The sequence below is a fragment of the Accipiter gentilis genome, chromosome 8 (assembly GCF_929443795.1).
Source record: "Accipiter gentilis chromosome 8, bAccGen1.1, whole genome shotgun sequence".
In the NCBI taxonomy this organism is placed as follows: Eukaryota; Metazoa; Chordata; class Aves; order Accipitriformes; family Accipitridae; genus Astur; species Astur gentilis.
In genome coordinates, this window is record NC_064887.1 from 23,869,230 (window position 1) to 23,884,553 (window position 15,324).

Sequence of the window (15,324 nt, forward strand, 5' to 3'; positions counted from 1 at the left end):
TTTATTCTCCTAAATAATATTTTGAGATTGTGGTTGGGGTAAGAAAGAGCACTGGTGAAGATAAACTTTTAAAAGAAAAGGTGAAGAAGGATATGGCGTTTATGAAGCAAATGCACACTAAATCATTTTAAACAGTTCTGTAATGTGAGTAACTTCTACTTATTGTCCTTTCTAGGAAGATAGTCTAATATTGTCTAATGGGATTCAGTTAACTCACGAGGTGGACATACGTAAGACACTTACCACAAGGAGCAGTCTAGGCTGAAGTGAAAAACAGTAAGTGGAAATGACTTCTTTGCAAAGTTTACATGCTTTCTGCTGTTTGTCTGTTGGTGCTAGTAAAGGGTTAGGCAGGCTGAAAGACTGATTGACTGAAAAATAAATGAATAAAGCTCATTTTGAGGCTTTTTCCCAGGTGCTCACTTTTTTGATTTTTTTTTTTTTTTTTTCCCTCCCCATAATTAAGAAGTATCTGGATATTTATGTTGCTAATGAGAACTTTTGGAACTCTCACATTTCTGCATGTTGATCAATTCTCACTTGAATATGTCTGTGTGGTTTTGGGTTTAAGACTAGAACTGGGGAATAGAGTACTAACAGCATTGGGAAGCACATGAGACAGTTCTGCAGCTTTGCCAGCTGAATAGAATATTTAGAGACTCAGCATTTGCAGTTCACAAAATGATTTGGGGTTTAGATTAGTAAACTGTATTTAAACAATATTTGAATCAATTTAACTGCAATTTCACTTCCAAAGTAGTCTGCAAAGGTGGAGTCTTCTGTAGAGAAGAGAATATTGGCATTATTTGTTAAAATGTGCCTAGATTAAATTCTGAAATGAGGAGTCCTTGCTGTTAAATATTGTTTATCTCAGAAAATAGGGTTTCAGCATTGAAAAAGGTATACCCCTCAGTTAAAAAAAAAAAACCCAGACGTTATTTTCTAAGAAATCTGTTAGGATTTTTCTTTTTTTTTTTTTTGCCTAGCTTTCAGGCCATCAACTCCAAAACCAGTCTCAAATCTGAAGTGCAGGACATAGATGCCTTACAGGACTAAATTTAGGCATGCTGGACTGAGAGTCACAGCATCCTGCAATCTGAATGGGTCTGAGAGGCTAAATCAAACCAACAGCAAAAACTGGTGAGAGGTGTATTTTAAGGACTCTCCCTGTTTGCCTACCATGATACAGAACTGTTATTTTGTGATGTGGAATATATAAGTTAAAACTACATCAGTGTGAAATAGTTATCCAGAGGATGCCTTAATGGATATAAGCATTTAAGCTTATTGACTGCAATTTTGACTTTTAAAAATATATGTCTAAAAAGCATATATATCACCACTGTATACTAATACTTAGTAATGGACATAGCTCAGGCCAGGTTGCCTAAGTGAGTTCCTATTGAGTTGCAGGAGGGCAAAATGACCCTTAAGTCATATAGCCTTCCATTTTACCTTTATCTAATACTTCTGCTTCTTGAGGTTGATAGAAAGCAAAGGGATGTTGCTGAGCAGTGCAACATTTATAGGCCCCACAGTAGTTTGAGATTATAATTTTAGATCCTTGCATCCAGAATATATAGTTCTTGCACACTTACTTAGTATAATCTAACATGCATTTCTTCTTAGACCCATCCTTTTGTGTGTCCGTTACTGCTTGGGTAAGGGCAGCCTTTTTTACTTTCCCCATTTTTATGACCATAACACCATATCTGTTAGGTCAAAGATCAACTACTTATTTCCATTTCAATTCCAAGGACTGCCTGGACTTTGCTGTATTCTTTTCTGTCATTTCCTGTTATGATTACTTGTGTCTTGCATCTTTCCCTAATACTTTCTGTTCCCACACATTATAATTTCAAAGCATCATCATTTTCTTACTTCTCCCTTGCTGCAGAGGAATTGCTACTGCAATGCCACTCTTCTCTTTCACATCCTTTTCTCACAAAGAACTTAGAATCATAGAATCATTTAGGTTGGAAAAGACCTTCAAGATCATCGAGTCCAACCATCATCCATGTCCACTAAACCATGTTCTGGAGTACCTTGTCTACACACTTTTTCAATACCTCCAGGGATGGTGACTCAACCACTTGAGTCACCTGGGCAGCCCATTCCAATGTCTGACAACCCTCTCAGTAAAGAAATTTTTCCTAATATCCAACCTGAATCTCCCTTGCCGCAACTTGAGGACATTTCCTCTCGTCCTATCTCCAGCCACCTGACAGAAGAGACCAGCACCCCCCTCGCTACAATCCCCCTTCAAGTACTTGTAGAGAGCAATAAGGTCCCCCCTCAGCCTCCTTTTCTCCAGACTAAACAGCCCCAGCTCCCTCAGCCACTCCTCATGAGATTTGTGCTCCAGGCCCCTCACCAACTTGGTTGCCATTCTCTGGACACGTTCCACCAACTCAGTGTCTTTCCTGTAGTGAGAGGCCCAAAACTCAACACAGTACTCGAGGTGTACCCTCACCAGTGCCGCGTACAGGGAAACAATCACCTCCCTGCTCCTGCTGGCCACGCTATTTCTGATACAGGCTAGGATGCTGTTGGCCTTCTTGGCCACCTGGGCACACTGCTGGCTCATATTCAGCTGGCTGTTGACCAGCACCCCCAGGTCCTTTTCCTCCAGGCAGCTTTCCAGCCACTCTTCCCCAAGCCTGTAGCGCTACATGGGGTTGCTGTGACCCAAGTGCAGGACCTGGCACTTGGCCTTGTTGAACTTCATACGATTGGCCTCAGCCCATCAATCCAGCCTGTCCAGATCTCTCTGTAGAGCCCTCCTACCCTCAAGCAGATCGACCCTGCCTCACAACTTGGTGTCATTTGCAAACTTGCTGAGGGTGCAGAATGGGGCCCAATACTGATCCCTGGGGAACACCACTTGTGACCCGCTGCCAACTGGATCTCACCCCATTCACCACAACCCTCTGGGCTCAGCCAGCCAGTCAGGTTTTCACCCAGCAAATAGTACACTTGTCCAAGCCATGAGATGCCAGCTTCTCAAGGAGTATGCCATGAGAGACAGCGTCAAAGGCCTTGCTGAAGTCAAGGTAGACAACATCCACAGCCTCTCCCTCATCCACTAGGTGGGTCACCTAGTCACAGAAGGAGATCAGGTTGGTCAAGCAGGACCTGTCTTTCGTAAACCCATGCTGACTGGGCCTGATCCCCTGCTTGTCCTGGACTTGCCATGTGAGTGGTCTCAAGACAAACCGTTCCATAATCTTCCCCGGTACCGAGGTCAGGCTGACAGGCCTGTAGTTCCCCAGGTCCTCCCTGGTAAGCCTCCAGTCCTCTGGGACCTCCCCTGTTGACCAGGATCGCTGATAGATGATGGAGAGTGGCTTGGCAAGGACCTCTGCCAGTTCCCCCAGTACTCTTGGATGGATCCCATCAGGTCCCATAGATTTGTGAGTGTCCAGATGGCGTAGGAGGTCAGTGACTATTTCCTCCTGGATTAAGGGGGGTATGTTCTGCTCTTCATCCTTGCCTTCCAGCTCAGGGGGCAGAGTACCCTGAGAATAACTGGTCTCCCTATTAAAGACTGAGGCAAAGAAGGCATTAAATAGCTCAGCCTTTTCCTCATCTGTGGTGGCAACGCTCCCTTCTGTATCCATTAAAGGATAGATATTCTCCTTGGGATTCTTTTTACTGTTAACATATTTGTAAAAACATTTTTTATTGTCCCTTACAAGAGTGGCCAGATTTAGTTCTAGCTGAGCTTTTGCCTTTCTAATTTCCTGTCTGTATGACCTAACAATATCCCTGTACTCCTCCCAAGTTGCCTGCCCTTTCTTCCAGAGATGGTAAACTTTTTTTTCTTGACTCCTAGCAAAAGCTCCCTGTTCAGCCAGGCCGGTTGTTTTCCTCAGCGGTTTGACTTGCGGCACATGGGAATATCCTGGCTAGTGAGTTAGGTCAACATAAGCATATTGGTTTTGTGTCGGGGGATGCAACAAGTCTACGGAATTCCTGACAGTTCGAGAACAGCGCGACCTTGAGCAGCTTGTAGTATATCCTTGAGAAGTCTGGAAAGATCCGAGAAGACCAGTATGAAAACAAGATAGTGGTAAGAAGAACCGTCCTGACAAACTCACCAATCATGAATTGTTAGTTACTAACTAAGCCAATCATATACTAACACATACTCGGAAGAAGGGGATAAAAAGGTGTGTTAGAACAATAAAGTAGCCATTTTGCATGATCTATTACTTGTCGTGTCCGTCTCTACCGCGACAAATGGTGACCCCGATGCGCCTGAGCGAACAGATCATCTAACAGCGATAAATCCAGCACTAGACAGAAGTATACCAGCGGCGACGAGAGCTGTGAAAGAGTATACCAGCAGCGAGAAAAGCTGCGGAGACGGAGCCCGGTGAAGCTGAGAGCAGTGGAATCTGCCTGGTCCGGACCTGAGCCTAGACACCTAATAAGGTGAGCCACCGGGGACTAAACTGTTAGAATGGGGCAGAAATTAACAAAAGAAAAGGAGACGATTTTGTCTACCTGGAAAGCCCTATTAAAAAGAAAAGGGGTTAAAACCCCAGAACAAAGCCTGAAACGGATTTTAATACGGTGTAAGGTGCAAGGCTTTACAGCCACAACAGTTACTGCATTCAGTGTGGGTGCATGGCAAGCAGTGGGCTGGAAAATGTTTGATGAGATCTCTAAAGGACAGAAAGAGCTCTGTAATTGGCGATCGTATGGCGTCTATTACGTGAGACCCTGAAGGAATGGAAAGCAGAATGTGATGCGAAAGATCAGCAAAAGAAAGATGAGAAATCAGAAAATGTTATCAATGAAAAAGTTTCTGCTCAAGTAACAGCTGCGGCTAATGCTGCAATATCAGCAGTTGCAGGCAGAAAACCCCTCATGAGCAAAATCAGATCATACCCTTATTCACCTCCTCCTCTTACGCCATTAATTACTTTACCGGGTGATGAGGGGCCCTCCTCACCTACTGGTGCGGCGGCAGAAGGGGTGTCTCCATCAGCTCCCCCCGAAGAGAAAAATGTGGCGATTGACACTGAGCCGGAAAGCGAGGGCCGTAACGAAAGCCAGGGCTGTAACGAAAGCCAGGGCCGTACCGAAAGTGAGGGCCGAAAGGATGGTGAGACTCAAACCGAATGTGAGGGCCGCACGGAAAATGAGAGCAAAAATGAAGCTGAGGCAGAAAAATCTCTAATTGACGCTATGCGATCCCTGCAGCTCGCAGATAAAACCATACCAAAAGAACCCCTGCCATGGACTCTCCCTCCGTCCACAGTAACTGTGGTCCCGAGATCCCCTGATCAATTTTGGGAAGGAGTTAGAAGATATGCTGCCGACTCCGGCAACTGGGATCTAGTAGAACGCCTCAGCCTGTGCTCTCTAACACCTGCATTTCTAAAGCCTCTAGATAATGCAGCAGAGGCTCCTGTTACATTTCCTGTTTTCAAAGCTGCTGCGGGCACGAACCGGCAAGATGAGCACACTCCAATCGGCTGGAGAGTAGTGCAGGATTTGCAGAATAAAGTACAAAAATTTGGAATCAATTCTCCTGAGGTAATGCAACTTATTCGTATAATTAGCACAGATCTGCTGTGTCCATATGATATTATGCATCTAGCACAAGTGCTGTTTCAGCCCGTACAATTGCAAGTATTTCAATCCACCTGGAGGCAGATGGCACGCACGGCGGCGCTGCATAATTCACGGCTGCCACAGGGTGACCCGAGATTAGGCCTTGGAGAGGATGCTTTGCTTGGTGAAGGGCAGTATAGCTACAGGCTACATGGCCTCCGCTGGCTCTCGAACAAGCACGAAATATAGGCCTTATGGCAATAAAGCGAACCATGGATATGGCAGCTCCGAAGCAAAAATACATCACTATCCGCCAAGGCCCCACAGAACCCTTTTTACAATTTGTAGAAAAAATATCTGCTGCCCTGGAAAAACAGGTAGAAGATGAGGTCTTAAGACAAATGCTATGCAAACAGTTGGTAAAAGATAATGCTAATGAGGACTGTCAAAAGATCATACAGGCTCTGCCAGGAGATCCTTCTGTCCCTGACATGGTAGCTGCATGTTCTAAAGTTGGGACACTGGCACACACAGTGACCACCATAGCCAATGCTATGAGAAATTCTGGAAAGTGCTCTGGGTGTGGCAGCGAAGGGCACATCATGGTAACTTCTCCACACAAAACATCACCAGGTAAACAACCGGTGCACCACTCACCGGAGATTACTTGCAAGAAATGTGGGAAATTAGGACACTTTGCAAAACAATGTCATTCCAAATTTCATGCTAATGGACAGCCGCTACAGGAAAACCACAAAATGAGTGTGAGAGGGCGCGCAAGGAGAACAAATCCCCTCCCGACAGCCGGCCAATTCCTCTCTGCGAACAATTGTCAGCTGCAACACCTGGCTTAGCAGGGTTGGAAGTATCCACCGCCGACACACTAACTCTAGCCACGAAAGACATCGTTAAGGTCCCTCTTAATGCAAGGGGTCCTATAGGACGGGGACTGAGTGCATTGCTACCGGGAAGATCAGGTAGCACGTTGAATGGAATAATCGTGCATGTGGGAGTTATTGATGCTGCTTTAACAGGTCAAATTTGCGCGATGATTTCGACCCCCTACCCACCAGTACCAATTCCTAAAGGTACTCGCATTGCTCAACTTGTTCCTTTTTCGAGTTCTATTTCAAAAGCAGAACAACGACTGCGATGCGATGGAGGCTTCAGCTCCACGGGACCCCCTCAGGTCTGCTGGTCTCAGACTGTCTCATCATCCTGACCACATATGACGTGCACACTGTCGAATCACGGAAGATCTCCGACTACAGTAAGGCTTGCAGGGCTCCTGGACACCGGAGCCGAAGTGACTATTATTGCCGATTATCTGTGGCCGTCTACCTGGCCAACAGAGGAGGCTGGTATGGGAGCAGTGGGGCTGGGAGGATCCACACGAGTGAAGATAGCAGCCACTCCAGTTCCGATTGCCAATCCTGAGGGCCAACAAGCAGTTAATAAACCATATGTGATGGCAGCTCCCCTCAATTGATGGGGGAGGGATTGCTTGTCGCAGTGGGGGGTGAGATTTATCACAGATTTTTAACGGGGGCCACTGTGCTGCAGGGTGTTAGACAACCCACGCTTGTTTTAACTTGGTTAACAAATAACCCTGTGTGGGTGGATCAGTGGCCCCTACCAACTGAAAAAATTAAAGGCCCTGCAAGAATTGGTAGCAGAACAACTAGCTGCCGGACACATTGAACCATCTCACAGTCTGTGGAATACTCCAGTGTTTGTGAAAAAAAAAAAAGAAAAAAAAAAAATCAGGAAAATGGCAATTTTTGCATGACCTGTGGCAAGTCAATGCTGTCATGGCCACGATGGGGGCTCTGCAACCAGGCATGCCTTCACCTGCCATGATCCCTCAAGATTGGGAAATCATTGTCATGGACCTTAAGGGTTGGTTTTTTTTTTTTACAATTCCACTAGCTTCCCAAGAAAAAAAAAAAAAAAAAAAAAAAAATATTTTTTTTGCATTCTCTGTGCCTTCTATCAATCATGCAGAACCAGCAAAAAGATATCAATGGAGAGTTCTGCCACAGAGCATGAAAAATTCACCAACCACTTGTCAATCGTTTGTTGCACAAGCTCTGTCACCTGTACGGGAAAAATTCCCTACTAGTTATAGTTATCACTATATGGATGACATTCTGTTAGCGTCAGACAACAAGTAGCAGTTGAATGGCATGAAAAATTTGGCCACAAATTTGCTACAACAATATGAGTTAGTTATTGCCCCTGAAAAAGAGCAAAAAATAGCACCCTGGAAATATTTGGGAATGACAATTACAAATAAGCAGGTTGTGCCCCAACCTGTGAAACTTAACCCTGCAGTTAAGACACTCAGTGATGTACAGAAATTAATGGGATCCTTGAACTGGATCAGGCCCTGTCTTGGACTGACCAATTCGCAGTTACAACCTTTATTAGACTTATTAAAAAATTCCAATGATCCAACAGAACCCAGAATATTGAATAAGGAAGCGTTAAATGTAATTCATAGGGTGGAACAATGTATACACAAGAAATTTGTTTCTCAAATTGATCTGTCTCAATTGGTACAATTCTTTGTACTAATTGACAAAACAGTGCCATTTGGTGCTTTGGTGCAGTGGAATTCTGAGTGGGATGACCCATTACATATTTTAGAATGGATGTTTTTGTCATTTCTGGCCACAAAAAACTGCTCCTGGCTTGTTTGAACTTATTGCTGATGTAATCATAAAAGCCAGAAAACGATGTGTAGAACTAACATGACGTGATCCAGCTACGATTGTTTTACCTGTTCAAAATTGGTACTTTGAATAGTGTCTGGCAAACAATTACAAGCTGCAAGTGGCTATGGCGGGTTTTCAAGGACAGATCTCGTATCATCTACCGTCGCACCTGCTCCTGAAATTTGCTCGAGAAATACCATTTGGTCAGAAAAGCTTAAGCCAACCGGAACCTGTGAAAGGCCCTACTGTCTTCACAGATGGTTCTGGAAAAACAGGTAAAGCAGCAGTAGTATGGTATGAAAACAACAACTGGAACAGCAAAGTAGTGTATCAAAATGGTTCTCCACAAATAGTAGAGCTGCGTGTACATGGCACACTGAAGCAGCAGCTTCAAAAACAAAAAGGGGGAATGATTGGGGAACCACCACAGACATGTTTAGATAACGTGGTTTATGTTCTTAGCTTTCTCTATTATGGGGATAATTCTTCTCTACCTCCTTTTTTCAACACTTCTCTTTTTTCAACACAGAATTTACAAAGAGGCATCAAAGTACACATTAAAGATTTAGTTACTGGTCAGTGGAGTGGACCATGTGAGCTGTTAACCTGGGGGCGAGGTTATGCTTGTGTTTCTACAGATACAGGCCCACAATGGACTCCCGCTTGATTTGAATGACCATCATCATCTGGAACATCCCAGAGGGTGCGGCAATATGAATACCACCTCAACCAAAAACTAAGTGTAGGTCACCTTGACCAATATAACAGGTCAAGATTCTCTGTGCATTGCAACCGCATCACAAAGTCCATGAACCAATAGAGAGGATGACTATGACTCATGCAGCGCGCCTGGCCAGCGAGCGCATGCGTCATAGGTTGCAAATGAGGCGGATTTTTGGCACCCGCTGGCCATGTGTGCTGAAATCCATTCCTCTACAAATGTATAAATACCGGGATTTTCCGAAGAGCATCGGACTGGTGTACGGCAAGGCCATCGTTGCCTCCGTGGGGACGCCCACATAAAGCTGGCACCTACCGATTGCTGGGCTGAATTCGCGGAGCAAGACAGCACAAGAATGTACAGATGGTTCATCTACCTCACAGTCCTCGGATGGACGTAGGCATGGATACCACCGCAAACCAAAGAAAACATCTGGATGACCCTGGCTGACGTGACTGGACAAGATTTCTTATACCTTAGTACAACAACACCAAGCTATCCCTTTTTCACAGGTTTCATAGGGGGTTACACTGACATCGACAAAGTTTAAGAACTTATTGATGGAGACCCCTGTGCAGCAGGTCATGGACTCAATGGATGGGAATGCCTGGTTTTCACGGATCGGGCATTAACCCTCATTGCCACCCCAGGAATCACAAATTCTGGGGTCCCTGAATACAGACTGGTGTAGTATTATCAGATTTACTGCTAGACATTGATAGTGTCAGACATGCTATGCTATAAAATAGAGCTGGAATTGATTTCTTGCTTTTAGCACAAGGACAAAGATATTTGAGGGTTGGGGATTGTCTGGATGGTTGATATCTCTGCTCAAGACTGTGGGGGTAGTGATCTTGATTGTGATAACTATGCTTCTAATGTTGCCCTGTCTTTTCGGCCTTCTGCAAAGGGCCCTGCAGAGGGCAGCCGGGATGATATTTTTAGCACAAATACAAAAAGGGGGAATTGTCGGGGGATGCAACGAGTCTACGGAATTCCTGACAGTTCGAGAACAGCGCGACCTTGAGCAGCTTGTAGTATATCCTTGAGAAGTCTGGAAAGATCCGAGAAGACCAGTGTGAAAACAAGATAGTGATAAGAAGAACCGTCCTGACAAACTCACCAATCATGAATTGTTAGTTACTAACTAAGCCAATCATATACTAACACATACTCTGAAGAAGGGGATAAAAAGGTGTGTTAGAACAATAAAGTAGCCATTTTGCATGATCTATTACTTGTCGTGTCCGTCTCTACCGTGACAGTTTTGTCCCTTTTTTGTTTGTTAGTTTAAATGTACATTTGTTATGGCTTACTAGATTCTTGGCTGTTAGGGATGAGTCCCATTTTTGGTTCATTCTGAATCTTATAGTACAGTCTGGGGGCAGCAGGGGTCTGAGGACTACCATAGCGTAAATAATAATTATGTTGTCCAGTAAGTTTCTGCAGTGTTTCTGCAGAAATAAATGCTTATGTCACCTCTTTGCTAGGTAGCTGCATTGTGTGCTGGATTAGTGACAGGAATAGTTGATTATAATTTTAATTGTCCTTCAAGAAAGCACAGCCATTGGGGGAATACTACTAATACATAATAAGACTTAAAAAAAACTGGTGATCATAATTCTCTACAAGCAGCAGCACAAGCTCCAGACTGCTCCATGTGTTTTTTCCAAAAGAAGTATTTATTTCTAAACAAATCTTGCTATTCTTACAAACCTTTAAATCTTTAATGATCCTATTTACTTTTTATTGTGTAATTTGCATTTTGATTTTTGCATATCTCTTTATTTTACTGTCTGATACACCTTCCGGAGTACAATGCTGTAGTGTTTGGAATTATTTAAACTTAAGGGAAAAAATGTTCATGGAGTCTGCCTATCTTTCCACTTGGTGCCTATTTTTTAAATGGCTGTGCAGTAGCAGACTGTTCTGCTTGGCACAAAACGTTTGATAGTGATTCAGAAACAGTAACAGACTGAAATAGCCCAAAGTGAGAACAGAGTTTTAAGGTCACTGTAAAGCTGCAAAGCTAGGGCAGAAGGAGAAATGTGAAGAATTTCCAGTTTGATTATTCCTCTGAAAGGATTAAAAAAATTGGAGATGGTTTTGGATTTTTTGTCACGTGTCTAATTAAACTGAAATCTTGGTAGGTAGAGGGCATGTTTTCCATAGCCTGACAAGCATGACTGTACTGCAAGCGTGATCGTTATACGGCTATTTCAGACACAGGGCACACAATATGACCTGATCTTTTTATTCTTATATGCTAAACCATCATAGCACAGATCCAGAAAGGAACAGCATCCACTTCAGAGCTACCTGTGGTCCTGGTGCACCACAGTCCTCTGACATCTGTGGTGACCTGGGAAGAAACTGTAGGAACAAGAGAAATAGCAGCACTGCAGCAGGCAGGGAGAGAGCTGGTGGGAAATGGTGATAACTTCTGAATTGCCTTCCAGTGAATCTCCACTTGGCTGCAAGTAGGAGGACTTTATTTAAAACTAGAGATACTGACAGCTGCTTTTATATAGGAGAGCATCTTTTTTTGCAAAGAACACCTTTTCAAGTAATTTTCATTTCGCTTTTGAGTACAGAGCACTAAGGGAGGAGGACGAGATGGTACTTAAGAGTAATCAGAAGTGTGGTACAAAATACTTTTAGAATTGGACATTATATGTCTCCTGTCATTGCTACAAAACCATGCCTGAACACATGTTGTTATCTAATTTGCATTAGAAGCAGCTGAAGGAATATTCAAAGCATTCTTAATATTGCTTTTCTGTTTGCAAGGCTGCTCACATGGCCCATCTGTGGTAAAATGGCCTGAACAGCAACAGCTGTTAAGATAGGAATGTGAGTTCAAGCACCTAAAACTGTCTGAGAATGCATATGCTACAGCTGATCATATTAAAGGGGATGACGACCATCAACCAGATTAAACAGTAATCAGGGAGTTACAGAGTGAGTTTTGAAACAAGGGAGGTGCCAATTTGGAAACAAATGTAAGGGACAAATAAAACTTTGTAACAGTAGGGAGAACAGTGGGAACAGAGCAAACAGTCAAAACCAGAGGAGTTGGGTTTGACACTGTTGTATGTTCACCCACTGGCACCAAAAGCTCTGTCTGGGCCAGGCAGAGCATCCTCCCTCTCTGACTCTGCCAGCGGCATGCATCCAGCTCGGGCAGTGACAGTGTGGGGTGCAACAGGTAGGGACTCACAGCTGGGGTTGTGTTTGTGACCTTGTATGGTGCTTTCTCCCTAGTGTGTGCGCGTTAGCAGGTTGTTAGGTGCAGCACAGGTACACACTGAGCGCCCACATCTCCTGCAGAAGGTATGTGTGAGAGGGGGACTGTGTGTGTAACTGTGGATGGGTGAGTGCACAACTTTGTGTGCATGGTTAGAACTTTGGGGGATTGGTGAAGAAAGGTCATTTAGAAATTTGTTAGGTGTTTATTAGCATTTTGTCTGTTAACAGTGTCTTATCTGTTGTATTGCCGCTACTGAACTTGAATGTGTATTTCACTGATTGCCAGTTAATTATGTGCTATTAATAAATCAATAGACCAGTTTGTGATTCGGTTTAAACTAAGTGAACAGTGCAGTTTTTTCTTGTCAGACCATTAGGTTGTAATTGTAGATATTACGTGATGTGCAATGTCATTACGAGTTAGAGAAGTTGCTTGCCAGTGGGAGGAGAGACAACTGTTGACAATGAAAAGATAATCTCACTATTAATATAGTGGCATAGGACCGTTTCATGAAGATTTTGGGGCAAAACAGTGACTGTTTCTAGAATTCTGCAGGCTCCAATGTTATCATTAAACTCAAGTGTGATAGCAAGCATGCTGTTAGAACATGCTGAAATTATACTGGTCAGAGATGCTATTTCAGCAGTGACTGATTAAGCTCCTATTACTAGTAATCACTAGTTCCCTAGTGGAATACACTGACTTCCTCGTATCTGTCTTCCTAACAGAAAATTACTTCCAAACACTGTTCTCAAAATGATTCAGGTTTGAACAAACACTCTGAATTTTGATGTCAGCCCCTGCATTGAGCAGGCAATGAATAAAGTCTTGAGTAACTAGGTCTTTTTGTGCAGGAGTTTTGGATGAGATAACTTCCTGAGGTCCTTTCCTGCCTGAACTTTCCTATGACATGCAGTTTTGCTAGTGCAGGGAATATGTGGTGATATTTTGGCTGGCTGGCTGTGCCCACAGCAACATTTACGTGCAGTCACACCCATTCTCAAAGCAGACACAGAAGCTCTGCTTCGGTAGGTAAAATCCAGCTGCCTTTGGTTGCCTTTCTTATCCATAGGAGTTAAGGGTCCTCTAGAGATGACATTTTTGCCTGCCTTAGAGGTCCTGAGGCATGGTTTGCCTATATGCTCTGTTTTGTTAGAGGTTAGAGATGACTAAGTCAGACATGATTAAAGACATCAGTTTTGAATCAAGTGATAGCCCATGGAAGAGGTAAGGAAGGGAAGAAAGGTTCACTTCCTGATTTTATTTCCAGTTGGTTAGGGTTAGTTTAATCAGTGACTTAAGATCACAAACACAAGACTGGAAAGGACTGAGTCTAGTCCCTTGCTTTGTGATCAAAGATGGTTTCTTTGTATAGGCCTACATTATGCCTGTAAAAAGATTACTTCAAAGCCTCACTACTTAAGCTGAAAATTAGAAGACTCACCTAAATTTATTCATAGGAAGTTTAGACGTATCTGCTCTTGTGTGCTGATGTTATCTTTTAGCTTAAATAGTTTTAACGTTGCCTGTATTCATAGAGAGCAGTCAGGAAATTTGTGGTAAATTTTCAATTCAGTTCCAGTTTTGGTTCAGCTGTAGCTGAAAGTATCCTTGAGTGTGTTTCAAGCTTGTAATGATTTGGCCAATGGTTTAATCACCTGAAAGCAGTTTGATAAAACCTGAACCACTTTGAGCTTCCCAACATCAGAAAATACAACACTTAAAATTGGAGAAATTACAGAACCAATGCCTGCAGCATGGATTTTTACAGCTAATTGGTTTGAGCCACTGTCTCTGGCCTGGAATTGGAGTGCCTCCTAGCACTCTGCGTCAATGTTTTTCCCACTCTCTGAGCTTCCCACAGTGGTTAAGGAATTGGAAAGCAGCAGTGTCACTGCTACATTTGAAGAGCAGTTAGTACTGCTGCTGTGACAGGGAAGGCTAAACCAGGGAAGGTTAAAACCTCTTCCCTCACCACTGCAAGGAAACTAGCTTTTGCACCCAGCAGCCCACTTGTACAGAAGCATGTAAATGCATGCATGTACAATAATGGATGCAGAGAAGACAAGTGGAACTGTCTTGGTGCAGTTAGAGCACTGCTGTCTGCAGCAACACACAGTTCGTTACCACAAAACGAAAGGAATTAAAGATTTGGGCAGTGAATTTGTATGAGGAGCTGTTTCTTAGAGCTGAACTTAGGTGTAAAAAAAATCTTTTTACTGATCGGGTATGCACCAGTAACTGCAAAATGGATGCAAACCGATCATCACAGGGTCATGGAACAGAGTGAGAGTTCATTCTCCATATATGAGTCGCTTGGCAAGAGAAAGGGGGAGGGAAAGGAAGAGATGTTATGCTGTCTGGAAGAGCTCTTTAGGTGAAACAGCTGAATGCCATTTTTCACTAAGACCATTCCTTAGAACTGGTAACTGAAAACAGAGCCCAGGTTAAAAAAAAAAAAAAAAATTAATTCCAGCTGCATTTTGAGATGCAAAAAAAGTTTTAACTGGTTTGGAGTTCAGGTTTTATTTGAGATCTGTTCGCTAAACTCACTACTTTTTATCCTATATCAGTAGACTAATAAAGCCGGTGATTATAAGGGTATGTTATGTGGTCTTTTGGGAGCATATACCAGATCGATCTGTATATACTCCATGCCAGTCAGACATCACCACTATGGGGTATCTGGTGTGCAGCTGTTGTGCATCCATCTCCTGAGAGCACTTTGTAATTTTACATTTTTTTCCCTAATTGTCAGTATCAGATAATTCTTGTCATATGATCCACATTTCCACTGGAGTGCACTTCTTATAAAGCCAAGGCATTTAATGGAAACATTAATAAGACTGTTTACATGAATCCATGAGGAGTTCCTCTGTTAGCTCAGTTTGCCACATAGTTCTTTTAGCACTATCCTTATTATTTTTCTTTGCATAGTTCATTATCCATCTTACAATTCATTCACATCTTCTCCATCTTATCATTTCTCATGTGATACTGAAACACGTACTTCAGCATCACATGGGTTTTTTTAATCAAGTATTTGATCAAGTACTTTTCCTTTGCTCTGG